Source organism: Protopterus annectens, chromosome 1.part0 (assembly GCF_019279795.1).
Source record: "Protopterus annectens isolate FY-2018-M chromosome 1.part0, PAN1.0, whole genome shotgun sequence".
Classification (NCBI taxonomy): Eukaryota; Metazoa; Chordata; order Ceratodontiformes; family Protopteridae; genus Protopterus; species Protopterus annectens.
The window spans coordinates 458,740,095-458,759,144 of NC_056725.1; the positions used below are offsets into that span (position 1 = coordinate 458,740,095).

At 45.2% G+C, this 19,050-nt stretch overlaps 1 protein-coding gene across 2 annotated transcripts in view; it reads right to left on the reverse strand.

Annotated features, from left to right (window-relative positions):
* MRPS18A (mitochondrial ribosomal protein S18A) overlaps positions 1-19,050 on the reverse strand; it is a 285,618-nt gene that overhangs the window by 126,787 nt on the left and 139,781 nt on the right. The window lies entirely within an intron of this gene.

A 19,050-nucleotide genomic window follows, 5' to 3' on the forward strand; every position in this document is an offset into this window, starting at 1 on the left:
ACATGACATTCCAAAACAATTAAACACACCACATCCAAGCCCACAACCAAACGTACCCTTCACTTCCACAACTCGTGTAAACATCAACTCCAAGGTGTGTCATCATCATCAGGAAAGGGGAATCCCCAATACATTAATTTGCTCTTCCAGCAAAGAGATCAGCAGTTACAAACTAGTGATCACTAGTGTTTTGTGAACAAGCCTAGTTTTCTTAGTATTCAGGATCTTTAATAGTTTTCTGTTTTACTATTAATGTATTTATCTCAGCATTAGTCACTTAAACCAAAAGCCCTTATACTGGAGTTGCTGTTCCTTATTTTATAACTATGGCCAAATGAATCAATGAAACAACAAATGTATTCTTACATTAGTTGATCATGAACAATATCCTTTCCTTGACAAGTCCCATCACTGGGTTTATCCTTCAACAATAAGTATCCTCTATCCTTTTCCAGACATTTCCACACTCTGGTACAGATGTATGCACATGTTGATGCATGCAATGACATTACAGACAATGATGAGAGCATACTCATTCTTAGTTCCTGCCAGTTCCCCCCTTGCCAGCAGAGTATCCTGCTGCTACAACAATGGAGAGCTGGCATCCCCAGCATTAGTACTTGCCCAGTTTAGAGGTTCCAAAAGCCAAGGCTGGAAGGAGGAATTGCCCTCAAACAAGTGTATGAAGAGAGGGTATGAAGAGAGGGTACTTCTGCCCTATCAAGGCAGGTCTTCACTATACAGCAAGTGATACACTAAGATCATAGGTGTTACAACTATCACAGAACCTTCTTGATAAGTCCAATGACTGTGTTGATTCCCAAGCAACAAAACTGTCCAGGCAGAAAGAATGAGAAATATACTAGAATTCGGGGGGGGGGGGTATGGGCAATGCGAAATACCAAATAATAATGCCCAGCTCTAAGGCACAAAACAGTAAATTCGGCATGTGGCGGGGTTGTTGTAGGCCCAATGGCACAGTGGCCAACCAAGCAGGGGAGGAAGCTAGTCTCGGAATGCACACAAGACTATAACCTGAACTGGTGGACAAAGTACCCAGTGGCATAGGTGGCCCCCTAAGTGGACTGTAGCCAATCAACATCTGTTGCATCTAGGAGATGTCCCACTTCCTGGTCATTCTGGGGAGAACCTCTTCCAAAAGAGAAGCAGTGCTCATAGAAGAAAGGAAAAGTACAGCTTTGTACCTACCATAAATGTAGATGTTTGAGTGTTCACTGCTGCAGTCATCACACTTGGGTTACCCTGCCGTCAGGCGGTCCCACAGTCGGCCCGAATTCCAAAGTCTTGGTCTGGCTGTGCTGCTTCTTCCCTGACGTCAGTGCGGCAGGGTTATTTAAGAGGCATCAGACGCCATTTTCTTCAGTTTTTCTTGCCCCAGATGTCAGGTGCCCCCAATAGGTAGGCAAAACACACATATATATATATATATATATATATATATGGTTATATAAAAATCAAACAAAACCCTTAGGCACAAGCAAATACACCACAGAGGTAGTATAGGAAGAAGTGGTAGAGATAAGTTCAGCTAGTTCAGAGGGGATGGAGGGAGGGTAACCTGGACTGCAACAGGGTGAACACTCGAACATCTACATTTATGGTAGGTACAAAACTGTACTATGTTCATCGTGTTACTCTGCTGCAGTCATCACACTTGGGTTGAATCCCAAAGCTAAGGATGGGAGGTGGAATCAAACAGGGTTAGAAGAAGCTAGTAGGCCCTGAAAAACTGCAGTGGCAAAACCAGCTCTAGTCTTAGAGTACAGAGGTAAGTGATAGTGTTTGGTGAAGGTGTGCACTGAACTCCAGGTAGCAGCTTCCAGAATGTCTTTGGTTGGCACTCCCCTGAGAAAGGCTGCTGATGTAGCTATAGCCCTGGTGGAGTGGGACCTAATGTTAGCAGGTACTGGTTTCCCATGATGTGTGTAGCAGAAATGTATGCAATGTCCTATCCATTTTGAAATGGTCTGTTTTGAGATAGCTTTTCCTTGTGATCCTGTAGCATAGGCCACAAAAAGCTTGTCAGTTTTTCTGAAAGCCTTAGTTTTATCCAAGTAGTAACGTAATTGCCTGTGAATGTCCAAAGAGTGCAGGAGTCTTTCTCCTTTGTTCTGGGGATTTGGGAAGAAGGTGGGCAAGTGAATGGTTTGGTTTAGGGCCACACTGGATACCACCTTTGGCATAAAGGAAGGATTAGTTCGTAGAGCGACTCTGTCTTTATGAAAAATGATGAAAGGTTCCACTGCCATTAGTGCCTGTAGCTCTGAGACTCTTCTAGCTGAGGTTATTGCTAGTAGTAGGGCAGTTTTCCATGAAAGAAATTTTAAATCAGCTGAAAAAGCTGGTTCAAAGGGCGGCAGTGTAAGCTTTTCCAGAACAAAGTTGAGATCCCAAATAGGTGTTGGAGGTCTCCTTGGTGGTCTTATGTTTTTAGCCCCTCTGAGGAACTGTCTTAGGAGTGGATGTAAAAATAGAGGAGGATCCGTGCTGTAATGTGCTGAAATTGCTGAGGCGTGGATCTTAATAGATGAAAAGGAAAGTCCTTTGTGTAACATCTCAGTCAAATATTGTAGAATCTGAGGGATATTTGGATCAAGGGGGTTTAGGCCTTTAGCCTGGTTCCAGGCGCAAAATCTTTTCCATTTGTCTGAATAGGTTTTCCTGGTGCTGGGCCTCCTGGCCTCCAGAATGACATCCATGCAGCCAGATTTAAAGTCTTGAGCTGGCTGTGTAGAATCTGATGGTCTCGCTGGATGAGCAGGTGAGGAATTTGTGGCAAAATCCATGGTGGACCGTGGGCCATATTCCTTAAAATTGGATACCAATGTTGGCATGGCCAGTCTGGTGCAACAAGTATCATTTGTGGCATCTCTAATCTGACTTTCAGCAGCACCTTTGCTAGAAGAGGCAGTGGAGGGAAGGCATAAACTGTTAATGTTTTCCAACTGAATGAGAGGGCGTCCACTTTCCAAGCTAGTGGATGGAAGGTCCTTGTGTAAAATTTTTGAAGTTGGTGGTTGTGGGGGCTTGCAAATAGATCTATGTCTGGGCGTCTCCATCTTTGAACTATCATTGCAAATACTTGTGGATCTAGTTTCCATTCGTGTGGATCCATGATGTTTCTGCTTAGGTCGTCTGCCAATGTGTTTTTCTTTCCTGGCAGGCATTGTGCTTGTAATTGAACCTGGTAAGAGATTGCAGTGTTCCACAAGTTCATTGCTTGCCTGCATAGAGGGTAGGAATGTGTGCCCCCTTGCTTATGTACCACATAACTGTGGTACTGTCCGTCTTTATCAGTAGTTGTCCTGGGTGTAGAAGGTCCTTGAAAGCTGTTAGGGCATTCTGCACTGCTAGCATTTCTTTTTGATTGATATGCAGGTATCTCTGATCTGTAGTCCATTTGCCCTGAATGCACTGCCCTGCCATGTGTGCTCCCCAGGCATAGTCCGATGCATCTGTTGTCATAGTTTGCCTGGCTGTGGGTAAGGTGAAAGGCTGACCCTTGTTGAGGTGACATGCCTGTGCCCACCATAGAAATTCCTGTTGAAGGCAGGGAATGAGTGGTATCATTGTCTCCAAGTTGTGGCTGTGCTGAGTCCATACACTTTTCAGGTACCATTGCAATTTCCTCATATGCAGTTTTGCAAATTGTATTAGAAGAATACAAGAAGCCATGAATCCCAAGGCCTGCAGAATTTTTCTTGAAGGGAGTTGGGTCTTTGTTGCCATTATTTTGAAATATTGAAACAGCTGTCGTTGCTTGTCTGGCGTGAGGAAAGCCATCTGGGCCGTTGTATTCAAGCTGGCACCCAGGAATATTATGTTTTGTGAGGGTACTAGTTTTGATTTCTTTTCGTTTACTGTGTACCCTAGGCAACTTAGAAGGTGTTTGACAAATGCCAGATGCTTTAAAAGAATGTCCTTGCTTTCTGCTTGAATAAGGCAGTCGTCCTGGTATGGGTATATTTGAATTCCTCTTTGTCTGCAGTATGCAATTACTGGTGCCAGGCATTTTGTGAAGACCCTGGGTGCAGTAGATAAGCCAAAGGGCAGTGCAGAGAATTGGTAATGCATTGAACCTGCAATGAAGCGGAGGTATCTTCTGCAATTTTGTCTGACAGGGACATGCAGGTATGCCTCCTTGAGGTCCAAAGTGACTAGCCAAGCATTCTTGCCCAGCATGGGAAGAAGCTGCTGTAGTGTTAGCATCTTGAATTTTGGTACTTGCAGATAGGTGTTCAGAATTGAAAGATCCAGAATGGGTCTCCATGCTTTGTCCTTTCTTGGGACTAGGAAGAGTCTTGAGTAACAACCTTGCCCTTGCTTCTGTGCAGGTACCTGTTGAATGGCTTTCATGTTCATGAGAACTGTAATTTGTTTTTGTGCCTCTGCCCATTGATTTGGTGGCAGGTTTGGCATTCCTTTGATCCTTGGTAAGGTATGAAAGTGGAATCTGTATCCTTGGGAGACAATGTTTAGAACCCATTTGTCTTTTGTGATGATGTGCCAGTTGTCTGCATAAAATGCTAGTTTCCCCCCCAAGGGAGTTGCCAGGAGAGATTTGCTTGGTAGTTTGAAGATAGAGTCATTGTGTTTGTCTTCTGCTAGCCTGGGGCCTGTCTTCTCCTCCTTTCTGGGTAGCAGAACCCCATTGGTGAGGTTTGTAAGGGCCCTGTGACTGGCCTCTGCCCTTGGGCATCTGTATTTGCCCCTATGTGATCTGTCTGAAGTTGGAAAGGACCATTTTTTTGTTGGCCAATTTCTGCTGAAACGAGGGGTTTGTACCTGCAAAAAATCCTTGACTGTTTGCATAGACTTTGCCTTATCCTCCATTTTCTTTAAAACTTCTTCTGCTTTGACACCAAATAATACATCCTGCTGTAAAGGTGCATCCAATAATTTTGCTTTAACATGGTCAGGGAGGGTTTGTTCTTTTAACCAAGCATGTCTACGTATGACAGAGCCAGTAACAGCTGCTCTACAGGAAGCTTCCAATGAATCAAATCCGCATTGCAAGGTATGTTTGCCCACCTGTTCAGCTACATGCAACAGATCCTGCATTTCCTTGAATTCAGGCTGTTCAGAATGTGTGCTCATTTTTTGTTTTAATGGAGACATCAGGAACTGTTGATATTTCAGCATGTGAAACTAGCAATTTAATGCTCTCATAGCCAGAGTTGCCGAGGTGTACATTTTCTTTCCCCATCTATCTAAGGCTCTGGAATCCCTTTCAGAGGGCACAGGATTTTTAGCCATAGAAGCTTTTGCTCCCTTAGGACGCTGGGAAATTGTTTCTGGGTCAGCTACAGGGCTTTTATAAAGGAATTTGTGTGAGTTAGGTACTCTGTAGTAACTGTCGGGTTTGGCTGGAGCAGGAGGTAGAGAGTCTGGATTTAAACTAGACTCCAAGTAAACATCATCCACAATATCTAAAACAGGAGGGATAGCAAGAGGTCTGTGCTGGGGTAGTAAAAGGAACTCTCGGAGCCTTTTCTTAGAATCTGAGTAATCCTGGCCTTCCCAGTGGAAATGTTCCCTCATGGTATGCAAAGTTTCCCCAAAGGAGTAGTCTTCAGGGGGAGAGGCAGAGGGAATGGAATCTTCAGCCTCAGAATCCTCATAAGGTGGAAAAGTGTAATCCTGTTCCTCAGAAGAATCTGAGGAGAGAGAAACCTGGTCAGAGGATGCATAATCCTCCTCTTGTCTTGGTCTTTTATCAGGAGGGGGATGGGAACCCCTGATAAGGGTAATTAAATCTTCAGCCATCTTAAGCATCTGTTTCTTAGGCATGGGGCCTTGAACTGTAGCCTGGGGTACAGTTTTCTTTGGTTTTAAAGGAGTTTTAAGTTTAGCATAAGATTTAATGGTGAGTGTAGTCGGTCTAAATACACCTTCTGCAACCGAAGATGTTTGCGTTGCATCGGTGTCTAGTTCTGCTCCGGTGTCGGTAGAAGGCTGCATCGGCCTAGTGTACTCTGCTTGGGAATCCGCAGCTGTCTGGGGTACCAGTTCTGCAGTCGTCAGGGGCTACGTAGGCGCCTCACTGAAAACCGGAGACCCGGCGACGGGCCCAACTGAGGCCTCGGTGTCTGGCTTATTCCTAGGCTGCCTGTCCTTATCCTTGCGTTTTTTATGAGTGGCGGTCGACGGCTGCTCCGACGGCATGATATAATTAAATTTCCCACCAAAGTAATGCCGTGCGAAGTCAAAACGGCGTTTGATAGTTAGTTTATTAAACCTAGTGCAAAACCGACAAGCTGTGATGTCGTGGTCTGGGCCTAGGCAAGGAATACGATAGGAATGGAAGTCCTTATGAGGTATTTGCTTCCCACAAGAAATACAATTGTTAACTTTTTCTGACATCGGACTGAGGCAAGAAAATGTTCCCCAACGGGGCACTTCGCTTTAATGAAGACTTCGGACTGAAATTCAAATCGAAAATCTCAGGTGTCGGCCGACCGGCACTTGCGAACTGCTTCTGCTTCGGGCACCACGCGGCAAGAAAGACTGAAGAAAATGGCGCCGGATGCCTCTTAAATACCCCTGCCGCACGGACGTCAGGGAAGAAGCAACAGCAACCAACGCCAGACCAAGAATTTGGAATTCAGGCCGACTGCAGGACCACCTGACGGCAGGATAACCCAAGTGTGATGACTGCAGCAGGGTAACACGATGAACATCAACCAATTTATTTAGGCTCCTGCTACCTCAGGAAACACAATAAAGAATGGTTTAAGACACAGAAGGTTTTCTCAAGAGAAGAGGGAAGCAGTATGGGAGAGGGCAGTCCTCTCTGGCCCTGAAGGCCTGGTAAATCTGGAAGAGGAGAAGCTGCAAATACTGGAAATACCCTCACCAGTAAACTCTCATGCTACAGGGTTAGGTGACTTAGTAACTGAAAGGCAGGGCCACAAAATCAAAAGTCCCAGAGAAGAGGACCTGCACAAGGAAAGTACAGTTTTGTACCTACCATAAATGTAAATGTTTGAGTGTTCACACTGCTGCAGTCATTACACTTGGGTTATCCTGCCGTCAGGCGGTCCCGCAGTCGGCCAGAGTTTCAAAGTCTTGGTCCGGCGTCAGTTGCTGTCGCTTCTTCCCCGACGTCAGTGCGCCAGGGGTATACAAGATGCAGCCGACGCCATTTCCTTCAGTTTTTCTTGCCCCAGATGTCAGGTGTCCCCAATAGGTAGGCAATACATATTGCTAATGAAAAATATACGTATGAAATAAAAGCAATAACTTCAGTTACAAGCAAATACACCACAAAGGTTGTATAGGATAGAAAGGTATGGATAAGTCCAGCTAGTTCAGAGGGGATGGAGGGAGGGTAACCTGGACTGCAGCAGTGTGAAGACTCGAACATCTACATTTATGGTAGGTACAAAACTGTAATATGTTCATCGTGTTACACTGCTGCAGTCATTACACTTGGGTAGAATCCCAAAGCTAAGGTTGGGTGGCTGGTCTATAAAGAGTTAGGATTGGCTATGAGGCCCTGCAGAACTGCAGTAGCAAATCCTGCTCTGGATTTAGAGTAAAGAGGCAGGTGGTAGTGCTTGGTAAAGGTGTGCACTGAACTCCAAGTTGCAGCCTCCAAAATTTCCTTGGTAGGTACTCCTCTGAGAAAGGCTGTTGAAGTGGCTGTTGCCCTGGTGGAATGTGGCCTAATGGTATTTGGGACTGATTTTCCATGCTCTGTGTAGCAGTAACGTATACAGTGTCCTATCCATTTGGAAATAGTCTGCTTTGAGATAGCATTGCCCTTTGATCCTGGAGCATATGATACAAACAGTTGCTCAGTTTTCCTGAAAGCTTTTGTTTTGTCCAAGTAGAAGCATAGCTGCCTGTGTATGTCTAAAGAATGCAGAAGTTTCTCCCCTTTATTCTGGGGGTTTGGATAAAAAGTTGGCAAATGGATGGTTTGGTTTAGAGTCACACTAGATATCACCTTTGGCATATAGGTAGGGTTTGTTCTTAAAGAAACCCTGTCCTGATGAAAAATTATAAAAGGTTCCACTGCCATTAATGCCTGTAGCTCTGAGACTCTTCGTGCTGAAGTTACTGCCATGAGCAGAGCTGTTTTCCATGATAAAAATTTTAGATCGGCTGTATTGGCTGGCTAAAAAGGAGGTAGGGTCAGTTTTTCCAAAACTAAACTGAGGTCCCAAGTAGGTGTTGGTGCTCTCCGGGGCGGTCTTATGTTTTTAGCCCCTCTGAGGTACTGCTTTAGCAAGGGATGAGAGAATAATGGAGGATCCGTGTTGTAATGTGCTGAAATGGCAGAGGCGTGGATCTTAATTGATGAAAAAGATAGGCCTCTGTCCAGCATCTCAGTTAAGTATTGTAAAATCTGAGGAATGTTTGGAACAAGAGGGCCAAGGCTTTGAGCCTGGTTCCAGGTGCAGAATCTCTTCCATTTTTCTGAGTAAGCTTTCCTGGTGCTCGGCCTCCTGGCCTCCAAAATGACATCCATAACAGCTTTAGAGAGAGGTGTTGCCTGTTTGACTAATGTATCTGCCATGCAGCCAGGTTTAGGGTTTTGAGCTGACCGTGCAGGATCTGATTGTTTTGTTGAGTCAGATGGTGTGGAATTTGGGGCAAAATCCATGGTGGGCCTTGAGCCAAGTTCCTTAAGATAGGGTACCAGTGCTGGCATGGCCAGTCTGGAGCAATCAGGATCATCTGTGGTTTTTCTTGTCTGGCTTTTAGGAGTACCTTTGAAAGGAGAGGCAGTGGTGGGAAGGCATAAACTTCTAGGTTTTTCCAGCTGAACAAAAGAGCATCCACTTTCCATGCTTGTTTGTGATAAGTCTTTGTGCAGAATTTTTGAAGTTGGCAATTCAGTGGGAAGGCAAAAAGATCTATGTCTGGGCATCCCCATTTTTGCGTTACCATGCTGAAGATTGTGGATTCAATTTCCATTCGTGAGGGTCCATGATATTTCTGCTTAGATCGTCTGCCAGAGTATTTTTCTTTCCTGGCAGGAATTGTGCTTGCAGGTGAACTTGATATGTTAGAGCTGTGTTTCACAAGGTCATGGCTTGCCTGCATAGGGGATAAGAATGAGTGCCCACTTGCTTGTGTATGTACCACATTACTGTGGTGTTGTCTGTCTTTAGTAATAATTGTCTTGGATGCAGAAGGTCCTTGAAAGCTGTTAGGACATTTTGAACAGCCAACATCTCTTTATGATTGATGTGAAGATGCATCTGGTCTGTGGTCCACTTGCCCTGAATGCATTTTCCTGCCATGTGTGCTCCCCAGGTGTAATCCGAAGCATCTGTTACAGTTTGCCTGGCTGTGGGTTGGGTGAAAGGCTGACCCTTGTTTTGGTGACATGCCTGTGCCCACCATCGAAATTCCTGTTGTAGGCAGGGAATCATTGGTATTACTGCTTCTAAACTGTGAGAGTGTTGAGTCCAAACACTTTTTAGGTACCACTGTAATTTCCTCATATGCAGTCTGGCATATGGTATTAGTAGTATGCAGGATGCCATGAATCCCAGGGCCTGCAGAATTTTTCTTGCAGGGAGATGGGACTTTGCCAGTATTTGAAAATGTTGAGTTAGTTGAACTTGTTTGTCTGGCGTGAGGCAAGCCATCTGGGCCGCTGTATTTAAGCTGGCACCCAGGAATATAATCTGTTGCGAGGGCACTAGTTTTGACTTCTTTTCATTTACTGTGTACCCTAGAGAAATTATCAACCTTTTTACAAACGCCAGATGCTGTAGAAGAATGTCCTTTGTCTCTGCTTGAATGAGGCAGTCATCCAGGTATGGATATATTTGAATTCCTTTTTGTCTGCAAAATGCAATTACTGGTGCCAGGCACTTTGTGAAGACCCTGGGTGCAGTAGATAAGCCAAAGGGCAGTGCAGAGAATTGGTAGTGCATTGTACCAGCTTTGAATCCGAGGTATCTTCTGCAATTTTGCCTGATAGGGACATGCAGGTATGCCTCTTTGAGGTCCAGAGTAACAAGCCAAGCCTTCTTGCCCAGCATGGGTAGAAGCTGCTGTAATGTCAACATTTTGAATTTTGGAATATCCAGGTAAGTATTCAGAATTGAAAGGTCTAGTATGGGCCTCCAGGCCTTGTCCTTTCTGGGTACTAGAAAGAGTCTTGAGTAAAATCCTTGCCCTTGTTCCCGTTGTGGTACTTTTTGAGTAGCTTTCATATCCATGAGGGCTGTAATTTGTTTTTGTGCCTCAGCCCATTGATTTTGTGGCAGGTCTGGCATTCCTTTTAGCCTTGGTAAAGTATGAAAGTGGAACCTGTAACCTTGAGTCACAATATTCAGAACCCATTTGTCTTGGGAGATTGTTTGCCAGTTTTGAGAAAAAGTGCTAGTTTTCCCTCTAAGGGGGCTTTCAAAAGGGACGTGCTTGGCGTACGAAGGGAAAAGTCATTGTGACCGTTTCCTGTAAGGTTGAGACTTGTCCTCACCTCCTTTTGGAGTTTAGGTGCCCCACTGTCGTTGTCTGTTTGAGCCTTGGGGTTGAGATCTGCCTCTTGGGCATCTGTATCTGCCTCTCTGTGGTCTGACACTGGAAAGGACCAATTCTTTGTTGGCCAATTTCTGCTAAACCGAGGTGGCTGTACCTGTAAGAAATCCTTGACTGTTTGCATAGATTTAGCTTTATTCTCCATTTTCTTTAACACCTCTTCCGCCTTAACACCAAACAAGGTATCATGCTGTAAAGGAGCATCCAATAATTTTGCCTTAACATGATCCGGTAAACTCTGTTCTTTTAACCAAGCATGTCTCCGAATCACAGAACCTGTAACTGCGGCTCTACAAGAAGCCTCTAAAGAATCAAAACCACATTGCAGAGTATGTTTTCCCACTTGTTCAACTGCATGCAATAAATCCTGCATTTCTTTACAATCAGGAGCTTCTGAGCTTGCGAGCATTTTCTGTTCAACTAAGCCATTAAATATTGTTGGTACTTAAGCATGTGAAACTGACAATTTAAAGGTCTTACTGCTAAAGTTGCAGAAGTGTATACTTTCTTCCCTCATCTATCCAAAGCTCTGGAATCTCTGTCAGAAGGTACTGGATTTTTTGCAATGGAAGCCTTAACCCTTTTTGGACCCTGGGAAATAGTTTCTGGATCAGCAGAAGGGTTTTTGTAAAGAAACATATGAGAGTCAAAGACTCTATAATACCTGTCTGGCTTGGCTGGAGCAGGGACAAAGAATCAGGAGATAAGCTAGATTCAGAGAACACATCATCCACAATGTCTAGCACAGGCGGATTAGCCAGCGGCCTGTGTTGAGGCAATAAAAGGAAATCCCGGAGCTTTTTCTTGGATTCTGAGTAATCCTGACTTTCCCAATGGAAATGCTCCCTCATGGTATGCAAAGTTTCCCCAAAAGAGTAATCCTCAGGAGGAGAGGCTGAAGGGATAGATTCTTCAGCAGCAGAGTCCTCATAGGGGGGTAGAGAGTATCCCTGGTCTGAAGAGGAATCGGAGGAAATGGAAACCCTGATCAGAGGAATCATAGCCTGTATCCTGCCTAGGCCTTTTCTCAGGAGGGGGATGGCAACCCTGATTAGAGTAATGAGGTCTTCGGCCATTTTAAGCATCTGTTTCTTAGGCATGGAGGACTGTCCAGGAGAATGCTGTACTTGTTTCTTTGTCTTTAATGGTACCTTTGTCTTGGCTGTTGTTTTAATGGTAAGTTGTGAAGGTCTGAAAACACCCTCAGAAGCCGATGCCTGTTCAGCGGCTCCGGACCCATCTGAGGGATTAGTTTCCGTAGGCCCAATACCTCGAGTTTCCAGAGGCCTAGTTGTCTCCACGTGGGAGTCGGAAGCGGCCTGTGGTTCTGAGGTAGCGGATGTCAGGGGCTGCGAAAGCACCTCACTGAGAACCAGCGACTGGCCTAGAAGAGGTTTCGTTGTCAGTTTTGGACCTCGGATGCCTGTCTTTATCCTTGTCTTTGTGTTTTTTTAGGCATTGAGGTCGGTAGATCCGATGGCATAGCGTAATTGAACCTTCGGCCAAAGTAGTGCAAACCAAAATTAAAATGTCTTTTTATAGTGCGTTTGTTGAATCTAGCACAAAAGCGACAACTAGTGACGTCGTGCTCAGGGCCTAGGCATGGAATACAGTAAGAGTGGAAGTCCTTATGAGGTATTTGCTTCCCACAAGAAATACAATTATTAACTTTTTCTGACATAGGTCTGAGGCAAGAGAAAAGTTTCCCCAACGGGGTACTTAGCTTTATTGAAGACTTTGGATCTGAAATTCGACTTCGAAAATTTCAGGAGTCGGCCGACCGGCACTTGCGAACTGCTTCTGCTTTGGGCACCGAGCGTCAAGAAAGACTGAAGGAAATGGCGTCGGCTGCATCTTATATACCCCTGGCGCACTGACGTCAGGGAAGAAGCAACAGCAACCGATGCCGGACCAAAACTTTGGAACTCTGGCCGACTGCGGGACCGCCTGACAGCAGGATAACCCAAGTGTAATGACTGCAGCAGTGTAACACGATGAACATCAACAGGCAACTCACATTATGTGTGGTTTGTCAAGTACTTAGCAATGAATCCCCATCTGGCTCCCCACCAAGAATAAGGGGAAGACTTGCTTTAACCCTACAAAGTAAAAACAAGACCCAGCAAAAAGCACCCAGAATCCTCTGTACTCTATCCATTCAATTAGGTATGGGCACTCCCCTAAAATAAATCACTCCCACTACACAAACAGAAATTTTCCAATAACTACCAGGTTAGGGACATGACAGGGCCTAGTTGACTAGATCCTGGCTACACTTCAAAGTGAAGCCCATTCCCACCTACCACCACAGTGTACCAATATGCCCATCACAGCCAGATAGCTCACCCACGTGTCAAGAAAAGCATGAAATATGAACGAGAAGTGGGCACCCTTCAAACAAGAGGCACAACCTCCCAGTGAAAAAAGGATATGGCCATACTTCAAAGCTGACAAGAGAGATTTCCATATGAAGTCATCAGGGAATCTACCTGGAGCTGCCTCCCCATAGAAAGTTTTTCCATAATATGAAGGGATAGATGGTGACCCAGGGGAGTTGTCTGTAGACTTACACTCTGAAAAGTGAGAAAGTACAGTTTTGTACCTACCATAAATGTAGATGTCCGAACAGGATAGCATCTGCAGTCATAACAAATGGGTTGTCCTGTCGTCAGGTAGCCCTTCGGTCGGCCGGATTCCAAAGTCTGGGTCCGGCTTCGGCTGATGTCGCACTTCACCCGACGTCATCTCTGTTGGTCTTCGGGTATAAAGGCATCAGCCGACGCCATTTTCCTCAGTGTTTCTTGCCCCAGATGCCAGTTGCCCTCTTGGTAAGCTAAATTTTGGATAAATGCCAATGTTTCCAAAAAGTAGAAGGCAAACACAAAAATAACAATGTATGTACATATATACAAACAAATACACCATAAGAGACTCCCCAGCTAGCTATTAGGAGGGTAAATACCTAGGAGTACCACAGAGGGGAAGGAGGGTAATCCTGACTGCAGATTCTATCCTGTTTGGACATCTACATTTATGGTAGGTACAAAACTGTACTATGTCCTTCAAGGATGCATCTGCAGTCATAACAAATGGGTAGAATACCATAGCCAACTAGGGAGGAGGAAGAAGAATTATGGTGTAGTTAGGATCCCTTGCAGTACAGCAGTGGCAAACCCTGCTCGGGATCTAGAGTATAGAGGTAAATTATAATGCTTGGCAAATGTATGCACGGAGGTCCAAGTAGCCGCCTCAATAATGTCCTTGGTTGCCACTCCTCGTAAGAAAGCTGTGGTAGTGGCTGTAGCCCTTGTAGAATGAGGTCTTATGTTCTGTGGAATTGGTTTTCCGTGGTAGGAGTAACAGAATCTTATGCAATTTCCTATCCATTTGGAGATTGTCTGTTTGGAAATTGCTTTTCCTTCCCTTCCTGTTGCATAGGCTACAAAAAGCTGGTCAGTTTTTCTGTCACCTTTGGTTCTGTCCAGGTAGTAGCGTAACTGTCTATGTACATCCAAGGTATGCAGCAGTCTTTCCCCCCTGTTCTGTGGGTTGGGAAAGAAGGTAGGTAGGTGGATTGCCTGGTTTAAAGACACTCTGGATACCACCTTAGGCATAAATGTAGGATTAGTTCTCATGGACACCCTATCTTGATGGAAGATTAGGAAGGGTTGTACTGCCATTAAGGCCTGTAGTTCCGAAACCCTCCTTGCTGAAGTAATTGCCAGTAGGAAAGCAGTTTTCCATGATAGGTGTTGAAGATCTGCTGTTGCTGCTGGTTCAAATGGAGGGAGTGTTCATTTTTCTAGCACAAAGTTCAAGTCCCATGCTGGTAGTGGTGGCTTCCTAGGAGGTTTTACATTCTTGATCCCTCTGAGGAACTGCCTGAGTAGAGGATGCGAAAAGACAGGTGGATCGAAGCTGTATTCTGCTGAAATAGCTGATGCATGTATCTTGATGGAGGAATAGGACAGGCCTGTATGTAGAAGCTCTGCCAAGTACTCCAGGATGTTAGCAATATCTATGTTCGACACATCTTTTCCTCTTTCAGTACTCCAAATGACAAATCTTTTCCATTTTCCTGCATAGTTCCTTCTGGTTGAAGGTCTGCGGGCTTCAAGGATAATGTCTTTAACCCTTTGGGATAGGTCTGGGTTAGTTGCTGCTATGTGATGTTCCAGGCAGTCAGTTGCAAGGTTTTTAGGTTTGGGTGCATGATGTTGTAGTTGTTCTGAGTTAACATCAAAGGCATCAGGGTATTGACCACATTCTCCCTGAGACATGCTCCTCAGCAATGGATACCAGTGTTGTCTTGGCCAATTCGAGCTATCAGGATTATCCTTGGGCGTTCCTCTTTGATTTTCAGTAGTACCTTGTGCATCAAAGGAAGAGGTGGAAATGCATATGCTGTCAGGCCTTTCCAACTGAAGGATAGAGAGTCCACCTTCCATGCAAGTGGGTGGCATGTCCTTGTGCAGAATTTTTGAGCTGGTGATTGAGTGGGGATGCGAATAGGTCTATTTGTGGCATTCCCCATTTCTTTGTGATGGCCTTGAAGATGTCGGTGTAGCATCCATTCGTGAGCATCCGAGGTGGTTCTGCTTAACATGTCTGCTAGGGTGATTTCTTTTCCGGCACAAATATTGCCTGTAACTGGATGTTGTAGCTCAGAGCCATATTCCAAAGGTCCAGAGTCATTCTGCATAGGGGTATGAATGAGTACCTCCTGTTTGTTGATGTACCACATGACTGTGGTGTTGTCTGTCCTTATCATTAAATGGCCTTCTTTGAGGAATGGTCTGAATTTCTGGATTGCTAGTTTTACTGCCAGCATTTCTTTTTGGTTTATGTGCAGGTGCAGCTGGTCTGGAGTCCACAATCCTTGTATGCATTTGTCCAACATGTGCGCCCCCCAGCCTAGGTCTGAGGCGTCCGTTGTGATGGTTTGGCCTGCTTGAGAGTTGTGGAAGGGCAAGCCTGGGTTTGACTGGCATGCTTGAGCCCACCATAGGAACTCCTGTTTCAGGCATGGGATTAGTGGGATTTCGGTTTCTAAGCTGTGCCTGTGTTGAGACCATAAATTCTTTAGGTACCACTGTAGCTTTTTCATATGCAGTCTGGCATGTGGGACCAAGATTATGCATGATGCCATGTAGCCCAAGGCCTGCAGTACTTTTCTTGCTGTTAGTTTGTTCTGCTTTGTTAATGCCAAGAAGTAAAGAGGGAGTTGTTTTGTTTTTCTGCAGTTAGGAATGCCATTTGTTTTGCTGTGTCCAATTCCACCCAAGAATGTTCTTGTTTGGGATGGTATCAGTCTTGACTTTTGTAAATTGACTGTGTATCCCAGGGCTTGTAGTAAGCAAATGACTCTTTGTAAATCTGTTGTCAGCTTGCTTTTGTTGTCCGCTTGTAACAGGCAGTCGTCCAGGTATGGATAAATTTGGATTCCCTGTAGCCTGCAGTGAGCGATTACTGATGCCAGGCATTTTGTGAATACTCTGGGCGAAGTAGATAAGCCAAAGGGCAATGCTGAGAATTGATAATGCTCTGATCCTGCAAGAAATCTGAGGTATCTTCTGCATTTTGGTCGTATGGGGACGTGCAGGTATGCCTCCTTGAGATCTAGAGTTACCAGCCAACACTCCTTGCCCAGCATGGGAAGAAGTTGCTGTAGGGTCAGCATTTTGAATTTTGGGACAATGATGTATGTGTTTAAGACGGACAGGTCGAGAATAGGTCTCCAACTTTTCTCTTTTCTTGGTACTAGGAAGAGTCTGGAGTAGAATCCTTTGCCCTGTTCTGTTATTGGTACTCTTTCCACAGCTCTTATCTTTGTTAATTGCGCTATCTGCTTTAGAGCTTGTTTTTTGATTTGGAGGTAGATTTGGCATTCCTCTTTTTACTGGTAAGGTGTGGAAGTGGAACCTGTAGCCTTGGTCTATGGTTTGCAAAATCCACTTGTCTTTTGTGATATAGTGCCAATTTTTTGAAAATAAGGCTAACTTTCCGCCTAAAGGTGCTGTTATTTGCTCCCTGGTAGGCGGTGTCAGAGCCAAGTCACTGTGACTGTCCTGTTGCAGTGGCAGTGGTTGTGTCTGTGCCTCGGTTATTGCCTTGCCACTGTCGTCCTCTGTAGGCACCTCCTCTGGATTGATTTCTGCCTCTAGAGCGTCTATTCCTGCCTCTTTGAGATTTTGAGGAGTCTGGAAATGACCAATTTTTGGCAGGTCAGTTCCTGCTTAACCTTGGGGGCTGAACCTGTAAGAAATCCTTAACTGTTTGTACAGATTTTGCCTTCTCTTCCATTTTCTTCATTACTTGCTGAGCAGGTGTACCAAATAGACTGGCCTTATCCATAGGAGCATCTAACAGCTTTGCTTTAACATGATCCGGCAAGACCTGTTCTTTCAACCATGCATGCCTTCTTATCACTGTGCCAGTCATGGCTGATCTAAATGAAGCCTCCAGTGCATCATAGCCACATTTTAAAGAATGGTTACTAACCTGCTGAATGTTATTCACCATTTCTAAAACATATTTCTTATCTAAGGAGTCATCAGTGGACAGCTTCTTAGTTAACTGATCAAGCATAAACTCTTGGTATTGGATCATATGAAACTGACAGTTTAAAGCTCTAGCTGAGAGAGTAGCAGAGGTGTAAACTTTTTCCCCATCTCTCTAAGGACCTGGATTCCCTTTCAGAAGGAATAGGGTTTTTTGCTGAGGTCGAGGCTACTGCCTTAGGCCCCTGGGATATAGTCTCAGGATCTGCAAGTGGGGCCTTGTATAGGTGGTGATGAGTGTCTGGCACCCTGTAAAATCTATCTGGTTTGGCAGGGGCTGGAGGTAAAGTATCAGGAGCAGTGCAAACATCATTAAATGCATCATCCACAACAGGCAGTACTGGAGGTATAGCTAAGGGCCTATGTTGTGGTAGGTGCAGAAATGTCCTATGCCTTTTTCTGGAATCTGAGAAATCTTGTCCCTGCCATTGTAATTGTTCTCTCATGGCATGTAAGGTTTCCCCAAAGGAAAATTCCTCTGGTGGAGAGGCGGATGGAATGGATTCCTCAGCATCGGAATCTTCATAAGTAGAAAAAGGAGCCTCTGGCTGGTCTGTAATGTCTGAGTCATCCGAAGAATCATCAGAGGACACTGGCTCGGGGGGCTCTGCTCTAGGTCTCTTTTCTGGGGGCTGAGAGGCCCTGTCTGGGTGAGATTGGGATCCCCTAATTAAGGATATTAAATCCTCTGCCAGAGTAAGCATTTGTGAACTAGAAGTGGGCCTGTGTGAGGGGGCATAACAGGCACTGATTTAACAGTTTTGGCTGCTTTAGCCCTGGCAAAGGCCTTAATAGACATGGCTGCAGGAGGCCTAGCAGCACCACGTGCTGGGGTAGAGACATCCAAAGGAATGGTGTCTGATAAATCACTAGGAACCGCAGTAGTAGGCAAAACTTGAGGCCGATTCAACTAAGGTAGCAGGAGCCTCAGTAGTAGTCATGGATTCGCTGAAGATTGACGGTTTTCGGTTTCGGCTGAAACCGAGACACTCGCTTGCTTAACCGTGGTTTCGCCGAAACCGCGGACGCGAGTGTCGGTCTTTTCTTTGCGTTTTTAACAATTTGGGTAGTCGGAGAATCCGGCGGCATAATGTCGCAAAATCTGAGCGAAAAACTGTTCGCAAACTCCGACCGACGCCTAAGCGTTCGTCGGTTGAAGGAAGCACAGGCGAACAGGCTGCTACGTCGTGGTCTGGGCCTAAGCAAGGCAGGCAGTAAGAGTGGAAATCTTTATGAGGTATTTGTTTCCCACAAGTTAAACAGTTATTGACTTTTTCTGACATCGGCTGAGGCAAGAAAGAGTCCCCAACGGGTACTTAGCTTTTAGAAGTCTTGAAGTAGTATTCGGTAGTAGTAATCTCTGGATCTGACCGACCGGCACTTGCGAACAGCTTCTGCTTGAGCCAGCGGCAAGAAAGACTGAGGAAAATGGCGTCGGCTGATGCCTTTATACCCGAAGACCAACAGAGATGACGTCGGGTGAAGTGCGACATCAGCCGAAGCCGGACCCAGACTTTGGAATCCGGCCGACCGAAGGGCTGCCTGACGACAGGACAACCCATTTGTTATGACTGCAGATGCATCCTTGAAGGACATCTGTAGCATGGCACCACCACACACCTCAAGGCTCCAAGGTATGGAAGTTCTAAAGCATGGGTGAAAAAGGCATGACCCCACAATCCTCTCAGAAATCCCTGAAATGAAAGCCCTCCCAGAGTGGGGAATAACAGGGTGACGGAAAACCAAATGTAAATCACACAAAACCAGGAAGAAACTCCAAGACCGTCAAATGAAGACAATAATTCGATAAAAAGGCAATTCCTTTATTCGACTAACAACTCAGATTACTGTTTACAATTCCCACGGATAACAGGGTGACTAAATTGACCCAGACCAGAAAGGACCTCAAGCAAAGCCAAGTGCTTCTTGGAGAAAGAGGGACGTCATCCAGCATTCCTCACAA